At 45.0% G+C, this 21,791-nt stretch overlaps 1 pseudogene; it reads right to left on the bottom strand.

The window, feature by feature from the left end:
• Nucleotides 1-2,511: 2,511 nt before the first annotated feature.
• Nucleotides 2,512-12,011, bottom strand: LOC104657787 (annotated as a pseudogene).
• Nucleotides 12,012-21,791: the final 9,780 nt, after the last annotated feature.

The following is a 21,791-nucleotide window of genomic DNA, read 5'->3' as shown; positions in this document are numbered from 1 at the left end:
GGACCATGACCCATGACACAGTCTCAAGGAGTCCTGAGAACATGTGCCCAAGGTGATTGGGTTACAATTTTGTTTTATACATTTTAGGGAGACATAAGACATCAGTCAGTTCATGTGAGGTATACTACACACTAGTTCAACCTGGAAAGGCGGGACAACTCAAAACAGGCGCTTACAGGTCAATGGTAGATTCAAAGATTTTCTGATGGGCATTTGGTTGAAAGAATTTGGTTATTATCTCAAGATCTGGAATCAACAGAAAGGAGTGTCTAGGTTAAGATACGGGGTTGTGGAGACCAAGGTTCTTATTATATAGATGAAATCTCAAAGTCAGCCTCCCTTAGAGGCAATAGATGGCACCTTTAACAGGTGTTAGACTCTCAGCTAATCTCTTCAGGATCAGAAAAAGACCTGGAAAGGGAAAAGAATCTCTACAGAATGTAAATTTCCCCCAAACGAGACGGTTTTGCAGGGCCCTTTCAACATATGTCAAATAAATATATTTTGGGGTAAAATAGTTTGATACTTTAAAGGGCCTGCTATCTGTCATATGATTTTATACGAGAGTCAGGTTAGAAGTTGGTGTCTTCATGCACACGTATGTTTATTGCAGCACTATTCACAATAGCAAAGACTTGGAATCAACCCAAATGTCCATCTGTGACAGACTGGATTAAGAAAATGTGGCACATATACACCATGGAATACTATGCAGCCATAAAAAAGGATGAGTTTGCGTCCTTTGTAGGGACATGGATGCAGCTGGAAACCATCATTCTTAGCAAACTATCACAAGAAGAGAAAACCAAACACCGCATGTTCTCACTCATAGGTGGGAACTGAACAATGAGATCACTTGGACTCGGGAAGGGGAACATCACACACTGGGGCCTATCATGGGGAGGGGGGAGGGGGGAGGGATTGCACTGGGGAGTTATACATGATATAAATGATGAATTGATGGGTGCTGACGAGTTGATGGGTGCAGCACACCAACATGGCACAAATATACATATGTAACAAACCTGCACGTTATGCACATGTACCCTAGAACTTAAAGTATAATTAAAAAAAAAAAAAAAAAGAAGTTGGTGTCTTATTGCTACAAAGAGTCTGTTTTGTTGGTCTTAAGATCTCTATTTTAATATTAATGCTGGTCAGTTGTGCCTGAACTGCAAAGGGAGGTGAGCATAATGAAGCATGTCTGACCAGCTTCCCATCATGGCCAGAACTAGTTTTTCAGGTTTCTTTGGAATCCCATTGGCGGGCTCCATTGAGTCCACTGTGGGTTGTTTGTTTGTTTACAATAGGAAAAGTAGATACTGAGCATACCTTTGGCGGGGGTTGGGGGGACTCTGTTGACTTATCTGTATCCCCATGGCAGAGGCTGCAGTGAGGAGAAGCCTATAATCAGAAGAGGTTGATGCCACACTCCAGCCTCTCTCATTTCCCCTAGTCTCTAGGGCTAAGGAAGTAGCCCAGTTACCCCAAGCTCAAATTCTTTTGTTTTGGTTGGTTGGTTGGTTGGTTGGTTGGTTGGTTTTTGAGACAGGGTCTCTGATGCCCAGGCTGAAGTACAGTGGCGCCATCATGCCTCACTGCAGCCTCGATCCCTGGGCTCAAGCAATCTTTCTGCCTCAACCTCCCAAGTAGCTGGGACTATAGGCGCATGCCCCAGGCTAATTTTGTATTTTTTGTAGACAGGTCTCATCATGTTGCCCAGGCGTGTCTTGAACTCCTGGGCTCAAGCGATCCACTGGCCTTGACCTCCCAAAGTGCTGGAATTATAGGCATGAGCCAACATACCCAGTCCACCAAGCCCAGATTCCATACACAATGTTCATAATATTTTATTCAATTAACCCTGTAATTTTAAAATTCTCCCACACAGTTAAAAGTCCCTTGAAAACATCATTTTAAAGACGGTATCATTACCGTATTTTATTTAAATATTTCCCATTATTGTAATTGTTACACAATTTCTCTTTTTCACCACATGTATGATGCTGTAATAAACATCTTTATCCACATACCCAATGACTTCCTTTTTCATTTAGGCAAACTTTCTTAAAATCAAAGGGAACCATACATACGGGAAAGCGCAAAAATCAAAAGAGCACAGTTTAATGACTTTTCACAAAGTGAATACCTCACAGAATTACCACCCAGATCAAGAAACAGAATATTACCAGAACCCCAGGCCCTTTTGTGTCTCCGTCCAATCACTACACTTCCCCTCAGAGTAATGCTATGCTAACATTAAGCATCAATAGATTAAATTTTCTACAAATGCAAACATGTATTATATGGTTGCTTATTTATATTACAAAGTATAAATACAAACATAAATTATATTTATATATTTACTAATATATTTCATATCATATATTTATGTTTTTGATACATTTTAATGTATCTTATATGTCATCTACATATAAATACATATTTGAATTTTATACAAATTCAAGTATAAAATTGTGCAGATTTTTTTCCCCAGAGCTAGCTGAGGTTTTATTTTGGACAAAAAAAAAAGCAATTGAATTCTTTTGTAGCTGGAGGCATGGGCAACGGGGGTGCCCCAGGCAGTGAACTCTCCTGCGGGTGGGCTAGGCGAGGGCTGAGCCTCAGGTGGGTCTCCTGTACCCTGTGCTCCCTGGACAGCGGCCTCCCTCCCAGGCTCTGGGGCAGCCAGGAGAGGCAGGCTGGGAGGGGCTGGCGCAGCTGTTCACTTGGGCAGGATGTCAGAGGACTAGGACTCCGGCTTCCCATCACTGGTCTCCATCTTCTTCACAACCATGGCCCCAGTGGAGCTGGTGCAGCTGAAGCAGCTGGAACCCGCGCCAGAGCCAAAGCTGGAGCCCAGGCCGTAGCTGAGGCCGAAGCTTGTGAGGCCGCCATAGGCCGTGCTCAGCCCACCAGCAGAGCCACTGGCGGTCTTCATATGGACACTCACATTCTGCATCCCAGACTCCAGCCGGCTCTCCTCGCCCTCCAGCAGCTTCCTGTAGGTGGCGATCTCTATGTCCAGGGCCAGCTTGGCATTCGTTAGCTCCTGGTACTCACGCAACTGCAGCGCCACATCCTGCTTAGCCCGCTGCAGGGCGGCCTCCAGCTCGGACAACTTGGCGTTGGCATCCTTAAGGGCGCTGCTCGGCATCTGCGATGGCGGCCTCCAGGAAAGCCCTCTGGCCTTTTTGAGGCCCTCAATCTCAGCCTGGAGCCGGCTGATGTTCCGGTTCATCTCGGAGATCTCAATCTTCCTGCGCCGCAGGTCATCCCCGCGCTTCCCAGCCAAGGTCTGCAGCTCCTCATACTTGATCTGGTACATGCTCTCAGTCTCAGCCCAGCTGCAGTTGGCAGTCTCCTCGTACTGCGCCTTGATCTCAGCGATGATGCTGTCCACGTCCAGAGAGCAGCTGTTGTCCATGGACACACCACAGACGGGTTGGAAATCTGGGACTGCAGCTCCCGGATCTCCTCTTCATACAGCTGCCTGAGGAAGTTGATCTCGTCAGTCAGCCCTTCCAGGAGAGACTCACCTGTACCTTGTTCATGTAAGCTTCATCAACCTTCTTCTTGATAAGGACAAATTCATTCTCCATCTCTGTACGCTTACTGATCCCATCCTGCTACTTGTTCTTGAAGTCCTCCACCAGCCCCTGCATGTTGCCAAGCTCTGCCTCCAGCTTCAGCTTCTCCTGGCCCAGAGTCTCTAGCTGCTGCCTAAGGTTGTTGATGTAGCTCTCGAATTTGTTGTCCGTGTTGCTCTGAGTCGTCTTCTACTGCTGCAGGAGGCTCCACTTGGCCTCCAGCATCTTGTTCTGCTGCTGCAGGAACCTTACCTTGTAGATGAAGGAGGCAAACTTGCTGTTGAGGGTCTTGATCTGCTCCTTCTCCTCAGTGCACACGGCCTGCATGTTGGGGTCTACCTCCCGGTTAAGAAGGCTCAGCAGGCTCTGGTTGACTATGACAGCAGTGATGCCTCCCATGCCACTGGCCCCACCATAGCCTCCACCCAGGCCACCCTGAAGGTTGCTGCTGCCCACTCAGGAGAAACTCAAGGAGCTGAGGCAGACACCGGGCCCACTCATGTAAGAGTGGCTGCTGAAGGCCGGGGGGCCAGAGGTGGACACCTTGTAGGACTTCTGGGTCACTCTGATGGACGTGGTGGAGGCAGGAGTTGAGGCAGGTGGGCTGAGCCAGGTGGAGATTCCAGAAGGAGTGGAGATGGGGTCTCACTATGTTACCCAGGCTGGTCTTGAACTCCAGGGCTCAAGCAATCCTCCCACCTTGGCCTTCCAAAGTGCTGGGTTTACAGGTGTGAGCCACCGTGCCTGGCCTAGATTTTGCATCTGGTTTCTTTGCTCAACATTGTTTGTAAGATTCATCCGTGATGTTTTTCTTGTAGCAATAATTCATTTTCATTGCTGTATATTATTCCATTGTGTGAATACACACAACTTTTCTTTTGTATTTTGTTCAGTGTTTCTAGCTCTTAGCAGGAGCATTAGGCTGCTACAGCCTGCTCAACCATAGCCAGAAGCAGAAGTCCACTTATTTATTTTTGTTAAATTCTAAGAAGTAGAATTCCTGTGTGTAAAGAAACAAATATTTTTTAGGCCATTGATGCACACTGTTCATTGTTTTCCATAAAAGCTGTGACAATTTACACTCAAGAAAAATCATGAAGTTCTTCTGAGGGATGAGCATGAAGAGTCATCCTAATAATAACAAAAAGTTTTAAATCTTACTAATAGTATTTAATAGTGTCAATCTTGTATTAAAGCTGTTTCATATATAAATTATAAATATTAAAATGCTGGTATATTTCATAAAGGTTTTTGTGCCAATTTATTACTTAATTCTCACAAAACTCTGAGAGGTAAATTTTATTGCTGTCTCATTTTAAAGATGAAGGAACTATGGCTCAAAAAAACTGAAGTGCCCCGTCTATGTTACCTGGCTAATGGCCAACATAGTCTTCCTTACCCATGCCAGGCTACACCTTGCCTAAATTGCTGAAGAAGCATCCCAGATTCTTCAGGGTAAAATAGGTACTAGGGAGAAGGACATGTCGCCCTTTTGTATGGAAATGAGCATCCTTCAAAGCCCAGTTCAAATGACAACCCCTTTCCCAAGGGACTTTTCCCTCCCTACCCACCCTATTGGAAGTAACACAACCACAGCTTTCTTCTGGAAGCCACACCCCTATACTAGAAAGGGGCCCTTGCCAATCCTGGAATGTCACTACTGAGATCATTTAGTCCAGGGATTACAAACAGGGAGCACACACCAGTGAGGCTCCCTGCTTCCATGCCAATGGCAGACATAACATATCAATCACCATCTAGCCGCTGTCTCCCATGCTGAGTCCATCTGAGATCATCTCACCCTCAACTGCCACGCTGGCTTTGTCTCTGTTCCTTGTGCATGCCAAGTTCCATCCCACCTTGTGATGCACACATTGGCTGCAGCCAGATTTCCTCATGACTGAGTTGTTCTTGTCCTCTCAAGTCTTAGCTCAAATATCACCTCCTGCTGATCCCCACAAATCTAAGGTAGCATCACCTTTCCTGATTTGTCTTCTGTTATGATCATTTTTAAATTTAATTTATTTAGCTGTCTGTTTTTATGGTTGTTGTATCCTGAGAACTGAGCCTCTTCTAAGTTGTTCACCTATTCCCCAGTGCCTGGAAGAGTCCCTGGCACTCAGCAGCTGCTCAATTAGTAGTTGCTGAATGAGTGAGTCAATCAAGATGCAATTTTCTGCTGAGTTCAGGTATGACCTGAAAAGCCTTCCCATCACAGTGTTACAGCCATTCACTACCAGGAATCAGAAGTAAAATGTGGGATAAAATCTTTTTGCCATGCCTAACTTCCTTAACTCCACATTTTACAGATGGGAAAATGGAGGCCCAGAATAAGAGACATGCCTTTCCCAAAACTACAGAATGAAGGAGGGACGGAGCTAGGACTGACACCAGCTCCTCCCACACCCCCATCCTTCCTGCTCCTCCCCAGCACGGGGAAGCTCCTGAAGAGCTGTCGTAATGGCTCAGTCACAAAGCAGAGGATCCTAGCCTCCGAGCTCCGGAGCTTGCCTGTGAATTACGCACCTAATTACCAGCTGCCTTTTTTTTTTTTCTATTCTGTGGGTAAAAGTCTGATCACATAGAAGATTCTCTCTGTGTTTCCGTGGATACCAAGCAATCTAATTTCAAACTCCCTTGCAAATGGCAAGTGAGTGAACTTAATTTTAATAAAAACAAGGAAAATCATACGTGTGAGCTTAATAAAATCTAATTTGGGCAATTTAGAGCTCAGAAAATAAAGCCTTTATGTAAAAACTAGCAATTAGCTTTATGAAACAATACAGTGAACCTTGGCATAGGGGAGAGTTGGGAGCTGGAGGACTCTGAGGATAAGGAAATGTGGCAATAATATAAGAAAGCTAAAAGGGCAGGGAGCCTGGTTCCTGGGGTCAGAGGGTTCAAGTTCAAGTACACAAGCGACCACTTCTTAGATCTGTGACCTTGGGAGAGTCGCTTTTCCTCTCTAGACCCTATTGTCTAAACCCTAGTGTCCTTGTTTATAAAATGAGGTTAATAAAACCTCCTTGACCTAGTAAAATGGTTGTACAGACAATAAGAAAACAAATAGACAAGAGCTTTGTAAAAGTGTCCAGCAAGTATTATCTCATCATTTGTCCCATTTAACATTCTTCCCAGCAAAGAGAGAAGAGAAGGCTAGTGGAGACTATCACCTGGATCGGGGATGTAGGATGGAGTGGTGTTACTGGAGAGGGGTCCTGATCCAGACCCCAACAGAGGGTTCTTGGACCTCGCACAAGAAAAAATCTGGGGCAAGTTTAAAAAGTAAAGTGAAAGCAAGTTTAAAAAACGTAAAGGAATAAAAGAATGGCTACTCCATAGGCAGAGCAGCGGTGTGGGCTGTTCGACTGATTATACTCATCATTATTTCTTGATTATACGCTAAATAAGGGGTGGATTATTCATGAGTTTTCCAGTAAAGGTGTGGGCGATTCCCAGATCTGAGGGTTCTCCCCATTTTAGACCATATAGGGTAACTTCCTGACATTGCCATGGCATTTGTAAACTGTCATGGCACTGGTGGGAGTGTCTTTTAGCATGCTAATTAATACATTGTAATTAGTGTATAATGAGGAGTGAGGATGACCATAGGTCACTTTCATCGCCATCTTCGTTTTGGTGGGTTTTGCCAGCTTCTTTACCTCAACCTATTTTATCAGCAAGGTCTTGTGACCTGTATCTTCTGCTGACCTTCTATCTCATCTTGTGACTAAGAATGCCTAACCTCCTAGGAATGCAGCCCAGGAGGTCTCAGCCTTATTTTACCCAGTCCCTGTTCAAGATGGAGTTGCTCTGGTTCAAATGTCTCTGACAGTGGGGGTAGAGGGCAGGTATGCAACCTTCCACGTTCACCTTGCATTTAGATGTCACAGACCTATAGCACACTGCCAGAGCTGACTCCCAGCAGTGGTTTACAGGACCCAGAAGCAAATCTTCAAGTCAGAGTGAGCCTGGGGGAAGACCTGAGGCTCTTGACATGTAATCGCTACAGCCCAGCACATCTGCACCGCTAACAGGTCCCCTTTACATAGAGATCTCCACAGGCAGGTTGTATTATTCCCATTCTACAGAGGAGGAAAATGAACCATTGGGAGGTGCAGCAGCTAAACTCAGGTCACACAACTAGTTGACTCAGCCAAGACTCAAGCCAGGTTTCCTGACTCCATCCTCCAGCCCGCTTACCAGCACCTCCCATGGTTACAAAAGCAAGTGACTGTGAGACTGAGAACCTGCTATATCTGTTGTGTCCCTTCTTCCCCAAGGGCATGTGCAGCTTCTATCAGAACTGCTGCTAGGAGCCACATCCGCAAAGAGCGTGGTCTTCATCACACATCACTCCAGAAGCAGTGGCTTTTCCACTCCAGGCAGAAAGCAATTTTTTCCTAGTGCCTTCCCAGAAGCAAAGTGGGTAATTAATTGCATTGAATAACACATTAAATGTACTAATAATTGGGTAGTCACAGCAAAATGATTACTTTGAAGAAATATTACCAATTCCCTGTTGTACTTAACATTTCTCCTTATTTATCATTACCATTTTAATCAATAATAGTCACAATACTAATAAATCCGTCTTAATTTTAATTGTTTTCAATTTGATGTACCAGTACTTGAGTATTCTGAGCATACTTCATTATTTATAATAATTTAAGATCACTTAAAGGCAAATTACGTAGTTTGTACTTTCAAGTAGGTAGGTAATTATGACAAAGTTTCTCTAGATTCAACATTTCCATGCACTGAGTAGTGTGAGGTGTCAGGTGTCTTCTCCTTTTCTGTTAGGCTCAGGGGTCAGGGATAGAGAGGATAAAGGAAGATTCTCAAAGCCTCCACTTGAATTAGCATATTCTGGCCTTTTACAGAGGCTTGGGTCCCTGAAAGTATGATTAATAGCTCAATGGCTTTGCCTTTACTTATGTCGTCTAGCCATAAATGCAGTATTCATCCATTCATTTACCAATGCCCAGGGCCAAATACTGCACTAACACCAGAGACAGGGAGATAGAGCGAGAAACTTAGAAAGTATGAGAAAGGCTGGCTGTAGTCAACAGCCAGAAAAGGTAAATAACATGTAACTGAAGGAATCGAGGAGTACTTCTGGGAGGCAGAGGCATTTTCCTTGGTCTGGAAGGGTGGGTAACATTTGTTAGGGAAGTAAGGGAGGGAATGGACTCCAGCTTTGGCAGAAAGTCAGTTAGGAGGCTCTGGCAGAATGTGGGCTTTTCAAGGCAACAGTGGAGATAATGAGAGAGAAAGTTCAGAAGGAAGAACCACAGCCTGTGTAAAATTGACCCTCGGATATGGCTTAGAGTGGATGATTGTGAGTTAGTGATGCCAGATTGGAGAAAGAGGGAAGCCGGGAGGAAGAAGCCAGGTGGAAGAGAAAAGATGGGTTTCTTAGCAAATCACTAAGTTCTGAGGGCCATAGAGTAGCCAGGGGAGAAATCTAGCAGGTAAAGTGGAGAAGCTGGCTAAAGCCCAGAGGAGTAGACAGCACTGGAGAGAGGGTCTGGAAACCCTCTGGTAGAGAGTCCCATGGAAGAGAAGGGTGATAGTCACAGCTCCAACCTCTGTGGCCTTCACTTCACAGGTATGTACTAAACTGGCCACAGCCTCACAGTCTTCAAGCCCCCTTGGAGGGCCCAGCCAAGAAAATTTCTTCTCCCTTTCTCTGTCCAGGGCCAGCATAAAGGGCACATCTTTTTGAATCAAATTGTACTGAATTGAAATTGCACAACTGTGTTGTCAATGGCCCTGTTTAGTGAGGACATACTGCTGCCTGAAGGGGAGGGTGCAGGGGTTAACAAGACTCAGAGAAGTCATGCTGATAATGTGGAGATTAACAGCAATGGATGGGTCTATGTCTCCACTCTGCATGGCTGGGGTATCAAGGTCCTGGAACCAGCAATTATTTGCTAGGGTGTTGCAACTGGTGCTAATGATTTCTAGAAACCTAGAAGTTATAGGAGAGGAATTTAATGGGAAAGAGGCTCCACCTCCTGGTAATACTCAAAACCAACATTTCTTCAGCACTTTACAGTTTATAAGCTTCTGTCAGCTTTTAAAATCTCATTTAACTGTCTATCTTGATCTGGCTGGTGGTTAGCAGCTGCACATGTATGTAAAAAAATCATTGAGCTTATAGTTAAGATTCATGCCCTTGAGTCTATGTTAGTTATACTGCCATTTACATTGTGTAAATAAATACATGGATAAATAAATAACCTCTCATTTAATTCTGCTAACCATCCTATGAAGTTAGCAACTTTGTTATCCACAAGTGAAGAAATCTGAAGCTGAATGATTAACCCTGGATCCTGGGCTGATGAGTGAAATGACTAAGAAGTCAGAATGGGCTGGCACGGATTCCTCTGGTGCAATTTGAATAACAGGGATTATAACATCAACAGGGCTTGGAAGGACTGAAGAGGGACCAATCATGGAGCCAAAGGGCCCTTTGAGGTCTTTGGGGATGAGATCTGCCGTCTCCACCTGGCCCTTCCTTTCCCTGGGACACAGGTTTGACTTGGGAAGATATCTTTCTAAGTGAACATTTTCGATTAAACCACAACTCAGGGACAGGGAAAGTTCCAGGAGTCTGCATCTCAGGAGTCCTCCAAGTTGTTCCCCATCAGTCCCTCAAAGCCCCCTTGGAAATTTGCTCAAAATGAATAATACAAAGTAAAACCATCCTGGCATTGTCAACAGGTTAGACATATACCTTCTTGTTCTTTCAAAAAGGAGCTGCTAACAAGCACCAGAATCTACCTGGCCCTTGGACCTCTGGAAGGGAATAGGAAGCCTGTCCTCCTTTCCACCTGAGGGAAACAGACTCCTAAAACAAACTAACAAAACGAAGACAATAGCATGTGACAAGTAGAAGAATGTGCAAAGTGGGAATCCCAAGCAGAATGTAACCAGCTCAGCTGGGAGTGTCCAAGGAAGGCTTCACACTTAAGGGGTGTGACTCGATTTATGCTTCTAAGCATAAACAAAAGTTTGGTGAGCGGAAAAGAGGAATATGTATTCCAGGCACCAGGAACAGCATAAGCAAACACCCAGAGGCAAAAGCATTTCAGATGAGGTTAGGGAGAAATCATGAGTAGTCAGAAGGTCCCAGGAATCTGGTTCCTTTCTTTACATATGAGAACTCCATTAAGGATACCCTTGTACCTCACCGATTAGACAAGAGTTGGAGTAGAAGTGCCTCTGGTCTCAGTGGACCTTTACAAAGCTTTGCAATTCAGATGTGGCAGGCTTCTGTTCTTGTCCTTATGTCCATGAACTCTAAAGGACTCAGAAATTCTTAAGTTCAATACCACAAAATGCTAACGATTTAGCTTTCTCTTGGCGAATCCAGTTTGCATCCTCCCCATATTCCTCTGCTTAGCAAAGCTCATCCTTAGGAATCTGACCTCTTCCAGGTCTCCAGCCCATTCTCAACTTAAAAGGAGGCAGAGTTTGGATATAGTATTTTCCCTGTGCCAAATAGCATAGTAAATTCATGCCTGACATATTTGTGTGCAACACGCATTTGAAGAATCTTCCAGAATCATGTTCTGGAAATAAGAGACTGCCAATAGCCAGGCCCTGATTTGCCACACCCTGAAGTGGAGCTTTCTAGTAGAGTCATTCATGCAGTTTCTGGTCCTACCTTTGATATTCGGGAAGTTTTTCTCTGGTACCTGAGAAAATTAAACCACTCCATTTCTCTCCAAGTTTCCAGCATCAAGATGGGATTGAATCTCTGTCAGGTATCAGCTTTCAATGTGATGAATGGGCTCTTCGTTTCTGCCTTCACGTCTGGTAGGTCCAGATCCCCAACTGGGATCACTGATCCACATGGGGAAACGGCATTTGACAGACCCACAGCTTCCTGGAGCCACTGGGGATCAGGTTGCAGACAGGGCTCGGGACAGGAAAAAAAAATTAACATCTTTTTGCTCAATCTAGATGTCATTTGAAACAATACTCTTCAAGCTCTCTACTCTGGGGATTTATTAAGTTATCAGCAAGCAACTCTGAAATAAACCACACTCACGGCTTTATGTTCTTTCCCTGCCCCACCCCAACCCAGACTTCTCCCCCACTTAACCTAATACATTCCAGGTAGGAAACAGGGAGGACAGGACCTGTGGTCTGACGATCAGAGTTCAAATCTCCTCTCAACCAAGTTTATTATTATGTGGTTTCAGGCAAAACTCTCTGAAGAGCCTGTTTTCTCACCTGCAAAATGAATGTGAAAGCACTTCCCAGGGGTTGATTGATTTATTCATGTATTATTCCTCTAATTCACTGTATGCTTCTGTGCCAGACCCAGTTCTAGAGGCTGGGAGTACAGAGATGACTCTCACCTGTCCCTTCTCTCTGGCGGTCAGATGAGAGAATGAATGCCCCCATGGCTTTGTAAATCACACGACACCACGCATCTTAATTATCAGTCCTACTACAGTGGTCTAACACTCAAAATGCTTGTAATAGGAAATCACAACAATGATTAAGAGTGAAGGCTTTGGCACGAGACCTGGGTCACTTACTAGCCGTGTGACTAGCATAAAATCCTCAAGCTCTCTAGCCTTGGTTTTTTCATCTACAAAATGGGAACAATAACAGTTCTTTCTTCAGAGGGCGGTTTGAAGGAGCACATGGAATAACACACCTGAAATCATTTAGAGAACTGGCTGGCACTTATAAGTGCTCGACAACTGTTAGCTATCATTGTCATACTCATTCTCATTAGGATGATAATGATGTTCATTATTTTAAGAGCAGACAATCGAGCACAGCAGTCCAAAACCACTTTCCTCGCCCCCGGAAGGAGATGAGAGTGAAGGAGCTGGTGCATTGACGCGCTCCTGGGGTGCCACGTGGTGACATGGGTTTCTCCTGTTTATCCCTCGAGGCTTCCTTTCAGCGTCTTCCTCCCCAGCAGCTGCTCTGTCAACAGTCCATATGCTGCCTCGGCTACAGAGCAGCTTTCAACAGGGGGCTGCCAACCCTGTAGGAGAACTTTGAAGACAAGTTCAGGGGCACGCGTGCTGGGGCGGCAGTCACCCCGCCCCCGCGAGCCTTGGGCCCTCCCCTCCCGCCCGGCCTCCCCGCACCCCTTCTGGTGGCGGAAGTGGAAGGGAGGGGGGCGCAGGCAGCCGGGCCTGGTTCCGGAGAGGGTGTGCGCGTGGCAAGGAGGCCAGCTGGAGGAACAGGAGGGGACAGATGCCATGGGGGCCCGGATTTGTTCCTGCAGGAAGAGTGCAAGGAGCTAATTGTTTAATTACCCAGGAGCGGCTTCTCCGTGGCCCTGCCACGCCGTGTGGAAAGAACTCCAGTTTGTGCATGTCAAACAGTCGGTGGGCGGCTCTGGGAAGGAAAGGGAACGCGGTCCTGAGCCTGGATTTCTTCCAGCCTTGTGCTGCAGAGTCACTTCTAGCTCTGGACCCCGAAGCCTTACAAATACTGCTTTGAAAAATTCAAGCATAGGCGCTACATCCCTTCAGCTTAGCTGGCTGTTGGAGAAAATTATACCCGGTGCTTTTCTCTCCCCCCACATCACCCTCAACATAAACACATACACACACCCCTTATACCCTGCCATTGGTCATTTCCTAGTTTCCAATCCATTCTTTAAAATATGGAAGTCCTTGGGTCCTGGCTTGGTTCTTTCCTACGCGGGTTCCCAGCATTTTCCTACTGTCAGGACTTTGCTATGCTGGGCACGCCATCTATGTGCCCTTTTTACGCAGCCCTTTGTAACCAGGGCCTTCTGCATCATCCTTCAGGAGGCAGTTTTGCACCCTGTACTCCCAGCTATTTGGGAGGCTGAGGAGGGAGGATCACTTGAGTTTAAGGCTGCAGTGAGCTGTGATTGTGCCTCTGCGCTCCAGCCTGGGCGACAGAGTGAGGCCCCATCTCTAAATTAAAAGGAAAAAATCCACCTTTCCTTAGGCTGTCATTATATATAATATGATATGTACATACATATTATGTTTCCTGTCTTTAATTTCAGACTATTTCGTATGAAAAGAAAAGTAATTGGCCTCTGTGCAGCACCTTCCTTTGTACAAGAGACTTCCACTCACACTCTTCCATCTCTACCTCCTAAGTGACACCCTTGTGAAGTGGGCAGCGTCCACTTCACAATGCAATCTGGTGGTAGATAGAGTATTTACAAATCACTCCAACATGCTGTGTACCTTGGGGTACCCCTTGAAACATGGGAGACTAGACCTTATTTAGCCCTTGCAGACACATTTCTCAAGTCCTAGCAGTTGGCCACTGCTGGGATCACCCTTTCCAGGCTCCTACCACCCCTTCAGAGAATTCTGGCCTCATAATCTCCCACCCAATACATGTGAGTGTAACAGTAGGAACTGCATGGGTTGTCTGTAAAAAAGGTACAGTTACCATGTGTTTAACCACATCTGTAGGTGCTTATTTTTTTCTCACATAACAATTCTAGATTGCCACCTCATAGTTGCAAGATAACCGCTCACTTCTAGCTGCACACTCACATTCTCTAAGGAAAGGGGGAAAAAAGTAAGCAACAAGATGGAAGAGGCAGCCACCCTATCAGGAAAGCAACGTCCCCAAAATAACCAGCAGGTTTCCAGTTATATCTCTCTGACCAGAACGTGTCATATGGCTACCCTCAGCTGCAAGGGAATCTGGGAAATGTAGTTGTTTAGTTGGGCATCTTGTCAACCCAAACAACATCAGTGTTCTATAAATAAAAAGAAAAGGGAGAAGGACACAAATGTGTGGTCATCTGAAGGTGTGCCTTCTTCACAAGAGAATAGGCTCTAGGAGGTCAAGGAACGTATCTGTTTATGCTCATGATTTGTGTCCCAGAGCCAAGCCCAGTGCCTGGCACACAGTGGGTGCTCCATAATATGTTTGAAATGGGGGAATGAGCCTGGGCAACATGGGGAAACCCCATCTCTACTAAAAATACAAAAATCAGCCAGGCATGATGGTGCATGCCTGTAGTCTTAGCTACTCAGGAGACTGTGGCAGGAGGATCACTTAAGCCCTGGAGGTCGAAGCTGCAGTAAGCTGTGATTGAGCCCCTGCATTCCAGCCTTGGTGACAAAGCAAGGCCCTGTCTCAAAAAGAAAATAAAAATAATAAATGGGGGAATGAATGAATCAATGAAATGACTACTAAAGTCATCATTAAGGTATTTTAATCTCTAAACGGGCTTAAATCTCAGGCCCCTAAAACCCTTCTACACATCTGGTGTTTGCCAAAGTTAAAACGCTTCCAACACTCCAGCTTCTTCCCATGTCCTCTGTGTTCTCTGTGTGTCACTTGGATAACCCCTAACATCCATTATCAGGTCACAATAAATCAAATCCGCAGCATTTCATTCTGGGTTACCTGGAATATAGCTCTCATATTCATAAATTAATAGCCAATTATGGAGCATGAGATGAATAATCCCCAGCATCAATACATATCATCCATAATTACAAAGACAGGATCAGGTGTATCCATGCATAATACTTGGCTGGAATTCCCATTTTTAATGCAGGTATTTATTGCCACATACATATCATTTTGAGGAAAGGGTAGTTTTATACCTTTTGATAGAAAAGACACCTACATAGATAAAGCCCTTTCATAAAATGCTGTAAATCTGATAAACAAATAGAAGCATAAAATTTAGCCAGAAGTTTTCTCTTGGATGATGGGTTTTAAAATACTTACAGTGTGTTTTTAAATGACAGAAAAAAATAGGACGCCCCAATCAGATCTGGAAACCCTCAAAAAGAGATCGCATTTTAGGTGAACTGTTTATAGAAAAAGCTGGCTTTCATTAACTTAAACCTCCAGGAATTGGTTCTGTGGGATCTGGGAGGCAAAGATAGTCCCAGGCCATTCCAGAAGAGGTCAGGGGGTTTGATGACCTCTTCTTTCTCTAATAGACAGCAATGTCTCAGCGTGAGAGCTGGGGGTACAGGGTCAGAGCTGGGGGTTTTCTGTGTTCTTAATGGTGCCCAGCAATGGTGTTGACTAATCCATTAACTTAACCCACTAACCGTACTTCATTACAATACATTCAGAATTTCACTGAAAGACACATGGATTCTTCAGGAAATTCTTACTCCTTGAACCTCAGTTTCTTCATCTGTACAAAAAGAATAAAAGTAGCCATTCTGTGTGCCTTTTCAGTATGGTTGTGAGGATCACATAAAGAGAACGTGAAGCAAACTATCATACTCATCATCTCACATCGTTACCTATTTGTGTGTGTGTGTGTGTGTGTGTATATGTCAAGAGCAGCTAAAATCTACCCAGTTAGCAAGAATCCCATACGTGAAAACATGGTGTAGATGGTAATATGCTATTCCAATGAGAGAGGTTTTTAGGATGGGTAATGATTTTCACAGGAAGTATCCTAGTGGGACTGTTTGGGTTGGGGATCGTACATTCCCAGCACTAAACATGGCATATCTGTTGGATAGCAATGGGATGCAGGGTTGTACTCACTCACACTCGAATAAGGAAGGACCGGGGCTGTGTGATGCCCAGGAGTCTGGATGTGTGAGCTCTCCTTCTGCACCTGCCATTCTCTTATCCTGTATGTTTGAGCTAGTTATTTTCATGCTGTGAATCTGTCTTCTCATCTGAAAAAATGGAGGTGTCAAACTAACAAATCTCTGGGGAGCTGTTCTGGCTCTAACATAGTAATTCTGATGCTACGGAATCCAGGATCCCAGTGTGTGGTGGGATCAGGGACCTGTTCAGATGGACATCCACCCTGAGGTCATCTGAGACCCCTTCTGGATGCCCCTGCGCTGCTCATCAACGTCTCTCAGAAGATCTTCTCTAGTCTCTTGGGGGTCCTCCCCCACCAACTCAGGAACCTCCACAGCCTCTGAGACCAGCCAAGTTAAGGGTCTTAGGACAGGGCTGAAATACCACCTCTGTCTCAAGCTTGGTGTTGTCTACCAAGAGCCTGACTGGGGGACATCAAGGCAACCTTCCCTGAATTCATCAAACAGTTTCAAAAGCCTGCATACAGATGCTGGCTTTTTAAGAGAAATAATTTCTGTGGCTCTCCACTCTAGCCACATTAGTCATTCAAGTGTTAAGGGACAATATAAATTCCTGTCATCCTAGTTTATGTGACCACTAAGATTTATTCCAAATGACAGGTCATTAATGTTTCTTCTCTTATTTTTTTTCTCAGATTCACTGAAAATTCATATTTCTGCTTCGTTATAGACTGCTAATAGCTATGTTTTTGGTCAGAAAGTCAGCAATAAATCTGAATTTAATAAACTGACAAAAGATCACTATCGCAGAGACGGTCTGAGGCCACATTCCTCCTTTCCTTCCATACAAATGCTTTTATACTGATGTATCTTCCACATAAAAGCTACATTCGCCATCTTAATAGTTACCTTCCCGCCACCCCCTTCAATGTTTTGCCATTTCAAGACTGACTATATAATTATGGATTGTCAGAGCCTGAAGGCCCCACAACAATTGCAGTGGGTGGGGAAAAACCTGAACTCCAGGCTCAGCCATTCCCCTGCCATGCAACCTTGGACACGTGCTGAGCCTCAGTTTCTTTATCCATAGAATGGAAATCATAGTTCTCATTCCATCTGCCTCTCAGGGGACCATGAGGATTAGATTCAAATGACAGCAGGATGGAAACCATGAAGCTCTATGCAATTGGAGGTCAGGGATTGTGACTGCTTTTTAGTTGCAAATGTTCAGCATGTTAGAGCCAGCACGCATGTTAGAGATTCTTCACTTTACAGAAGAACACTGAGGTAGCAGCAAGTGGACCTCTCCCCTCAGGGAACAAGATTCTCCTTTTGGGTGTTTTTTTCTATTACACAATAGTCTCCCCCAAATCTCACCTACTTGCTGTTGAAAAAGGGTTTAGAGGAGGAGTTCTCTGAAGTTTCCTGGAAAGCCTCACCCCACTACAGATTGCTTGGATAAGGAGGCTCTAAGAACTTTCTGGGTGGGACCCGAGTCATGATCATGTCTTTGTTCACCTCCAATCAGTTGTGAGTACCTTGAGGGAAATTCTTGTATACAGTAGGCATCAGGGAATGACTATTTGAATGAATTCCAAATTCATCCAAGGGGGCTAATGTTCTGGCTAAACTCCAGATAGTATTATGGGTTATTGGGAGGCACCTATCCTAAGATCTGATCATCCCTTCCAGAAGGCAGCAAAACTCTCTCTTAGAAAATGGGAAGCCTAACCCCTTCCTTTCGGGGACTTTCAGATGCACCCTAAGAACTACAACTACTCCACTCCCCAAAACTGTGGACCAGAATGAGGACTTTTAGGAGACTGGCATGCAGACAAATACATCAAGCCTCCTATAAACTTCTACCTTCAAACTCTCTATAAACTGCTGTCTGGCTTTGTAAATAACAACTATATAAGAATGCTCCCAATAAACACTGGAAGCAGAAATGAATAGACATTTCCAAGGACCTGTTTCTGACCAGTTGAGCAAAGCTTATAAAAGTTATGCTGTGTGCTCCGTCACCCTTTTTACTATTTCATAACGTCATCCATAAACCCAGAATAATTCTTATTTACCAACTCTCCCTCTGCATGATTTTGCAGTCTCCAGCCAAAACTTGATGCAAATGGTGAAAAAATTAATCCTATTGACTAAAATTAGAAAGCTCTAAAATTAGGGTGGTTTAAAAAAAAAGAGAATGGGCTGCCCTGAGTAATAGTGAGTCTCCCATAACTGGAAGTATGTAAGCAGAGACTAGAAGACTATCTGCAAAATAGTCTAAAAGAGGAATTCCTAAAATTGAGTGGCCAATTGGCTTAGACTACCTCCAAGTCTTTGCAAATCAGAAGTTCTGGGAATTGAAGATGTTGGTTCCCCCCAAAGCTTTTCTGCAGGCCTAGTGTCTGCCAGGCTGTGTGCTGGGAAAGGATGAAGTAGACCCAGCTCCTAGTGATGCTAAGTGAAACCCCAGTGTGATGGTTAACACTGAGTGTCAACATGATTGGATTGAAGGATGCAAAGTATTAATCTTGGGTATGTCTGTGAGGGTGTTGCCAAAGGAGATTAACATCTGAGTCAGTGGGCTGGGAAAGGCAGACCCACCCTTAATCTGGGTGGGCACCATCTAATCAGCTGCCAGCACAGCTAGAATATAAAGCAGGCAGAAAAACGTGAAAAAGCTAGACTGGCCTAGCCTCCCAGCCTACATCTTTTTCCCATGCTGGATACTTCCTGCCTTGAACATCAGACTCCAAGTTCTACAGTTTTGGGACTTGGATTGGATCTCTCCTTGCTCCTCAACTTGCACACGGCCTGTTTTGGGACCTTGTGATCACGTGATCACTATATAGGGGAGTTTATTAAGTATTAATAGGATTATATATATCCTATGAGTTCTGTCCCTCTAGAGAACCCTAATACAGCCAGCTTAGTGAGAAGGCAGACAAGCCAGCAGCTAACTCCAGTGCAAGGCAGAATGGTGTACATGTTGGAAAGCTATGAGTTTGAGGGATAGTTGTGATGAAGAACCACCCAGAACTGGAGGAAGTCCCCATAGCCTGCTTCCTTGAGTTAGAGGGCTCTGGTTATGGGGAAACTATCTATATATAATAATACATTTTATTGAGTATTTATGGGGTGCCAGACACTTAGTCCACTTGTCAGTTAACAGACATAACAGTCTAAGGTAGGTACTCCTGTTTTCCCCTGTTTTACATATGAAGAAATCAAGGATAGAGAGGGCAAGTAATGTGCCCAAGGTCACATACCCTAGTACAAGGTCAGGCCCTGATGTGAAGGTAGACAATCTACTTCCAGCCATTCCTCCTAATGAGGCTGCCGTTCTCAATGCCTCTGGAAGAAAAATGAAAGGTTTGGACCAGGCTGTCTGTAATGTCTGGCCTCCCAAAACACCAGGAATGTCCAGTACTACATCTCCAGGATGGCGCTAAGAGGAAAGCAGGATTTCCTAGACCAGGTGAATGCAGCATCTATATTAACTTCATTCTCCCAAGTATGGATTCCTGAGCCTTGAACTCCACAGTATCTCTGAGAAGCCTTCTCACACACAGCTTCAGCTTCCTAAAGCTCCCCATGAATTCAGAACAGAAGAGGAAAGCCTCGTTCTAGGATGCCCACATCCACATAGATTATTCCATAAACGCCTTCGACTTTCAGCTGGAGTTAGATCTGGTTTCTGAAATCCAGACCATGAAGGGGTGGGGCGAAGTTCTGGGAGGGCCAAGCTGGGAATGTCTGGTACACACAGAGAAAGTGCTTCCCTTGACCTGGACAGGCACTGGGACAAAGTAAGAAGACAGGTGAGCTACAAGGCCATCAGGTAGCCCACAGTCCAGAGTAAATGACAAGACTACAGCCTCACAGGATGTGGGGGCGTTACAATGTCAATTTAGTGAAGCTGGAGTTGTGTTTCTTAGAATTCCTTTCTCTGGGTCGTGCCAGGTCAACTTTGGCCACAAGTACATTTTGCAAGAGATTCAGAACAAGGAAAGGCAGCAGCAGCTACATACTTGTTATGCTCAGAGGCCAGGGCAGGGCACAAGCCCTCACAGACATTGTCACATATCTTCTGGGTGATATGGGCCAGCATTGGGACCTGTGGCTTCCCCCAAGCCCACCAGCTCCTGCAGACGCTCTCATTTTAGCTCCCCTGATCCCAGGCCAGTTCAGCATTTTGCTTTTGCTCCATGAGAAAATGCACAATTTCTGTAAACCGATCCCCTCATCAAAGTTGGAGTCTTGGGCGAAGTGAGATACCAGTGTGGATTCCACCCCATTCCCTGAGTTCCAGCCCATCCAGTTTATCCTCAGTTCCCCACTTCCTGTCCATCATTTCTTCCCCACTTCTATATCTGATGCTGACTTCAGGCCTCAGCACCAGACACAGAAATAACAGCCTTGCATAGTCCAGTCCCTGCAATTATATAAGGTGAAATGTCTATAGCCAACCCCTTACTATGTCTATCTCACCAAGTGGTTCTGCTTCTCGGACTGAACCCCAAGTGATATGAAGAGGAAAATAAGGTCAAGCCTGGCAGAATGGAAGGAGGGATAGGCTCGATGCCAATTCACAGCAGAAGTCAGTTTGTCTGGTGCAGGACCTGATGAAGCTCTTGAGCTTCTGAATGTGGGCTAATTAGCTGTCTTGTGAAACTATTGATCTCAGAACCTAAAGACCCAACCAGTGAAGGAGCAAATGGCTTCAGTTAATGGAAGGCTGGAATTAGCTGAGGTCACATCAGAACTGTTGTATGACTTAGATACACCACTACAGCTGCTACAGACACCACATAAACAGAGAGAGAGAGAGAGAGAGAGAGAGAGAGAGAGAGAGAGAGAGAGAGAGAGAGAGAGAGACATAGCATCTATAGTCTTCCCTAGTCAAGCAGTACTTTTGGTGGCTTTCTTTTACTCCTTTCTCCCTCCTTCCCTTTTCCTTTGAGTTGATGCTTGAAGTTTCAATGACTTTCTTAAATCCTAAAAAATAATATCTGTCCAAGTAGTGGACAGCTTGTGCCCCTGGAGGAGGCCACTCATGTGTGGTTCTGGGAGGGCCAGCCAGACTCTTCTGGCCTCAGAGAACCTGCAGGGGAACAGGAGTAAGGTAACTACTCTTAGTCCCTGATGTGACAAGAAGCTGCTCCTTGGACCTGTGGCCAGAAGCTTGCTCCCTCTTCTCAGAAGCAGAGTGACCATGGCCGTTTTGTTCACCACTGTCCCTTAAGACTAGAATTTCCTAGGTCCTGCAGGCACTGGAAAGATCCCAGTGATTTTACCCAACAGTTGACCTTACAAAATCATGAGCAGGTTAAAGAAAAGAACATCTCTTTCAGCCAATACTCAATAACCAGAACAAAGGAGACACAGCAGAGTTCAACAAGCAGGGGACCCACTGGACCATGATGTCAGAAGACTCAGGTGAGAATATTAAACAGCAATCTAAGAGAAGCTCTCGAGGAGATCCAATTGAAGAATAAAAATCACTTTCTAGGCCGGGTGCAGTGACCTGTAATCCCAATGCTTTGGGAGGCCAAGGAGGCCGGATCACTTGAGGCCGGGAGTTCAAGACTAGCCTGGCCAACATGGTGAAACCCCGTCTCTACAAAAATACAAAATTTAGCTGGCATGGTGGCTCATGCCTGTAGTTGCAGTTACTGGGGAGGCT

Source organism: Rhinopithecus roxellana, chromosome 16 (assembly GCF_007565055.1).
Source record: "Rhinopithecus roxellana isolate Shanxi Qingling chromosome 16, ASM756505v1, whole genome shotgun sequence".
NCBI lineage: Eukaryota > Metazoa > Chordata > Mammalia > Primates > Cercopithecidae > Rhinopithecus > Rhinopithecus roxellana.
Note: the sequence above shows the minus strand (reverse complement) of the source record. Positions and strands in the feature narration are given on the sequence as shown.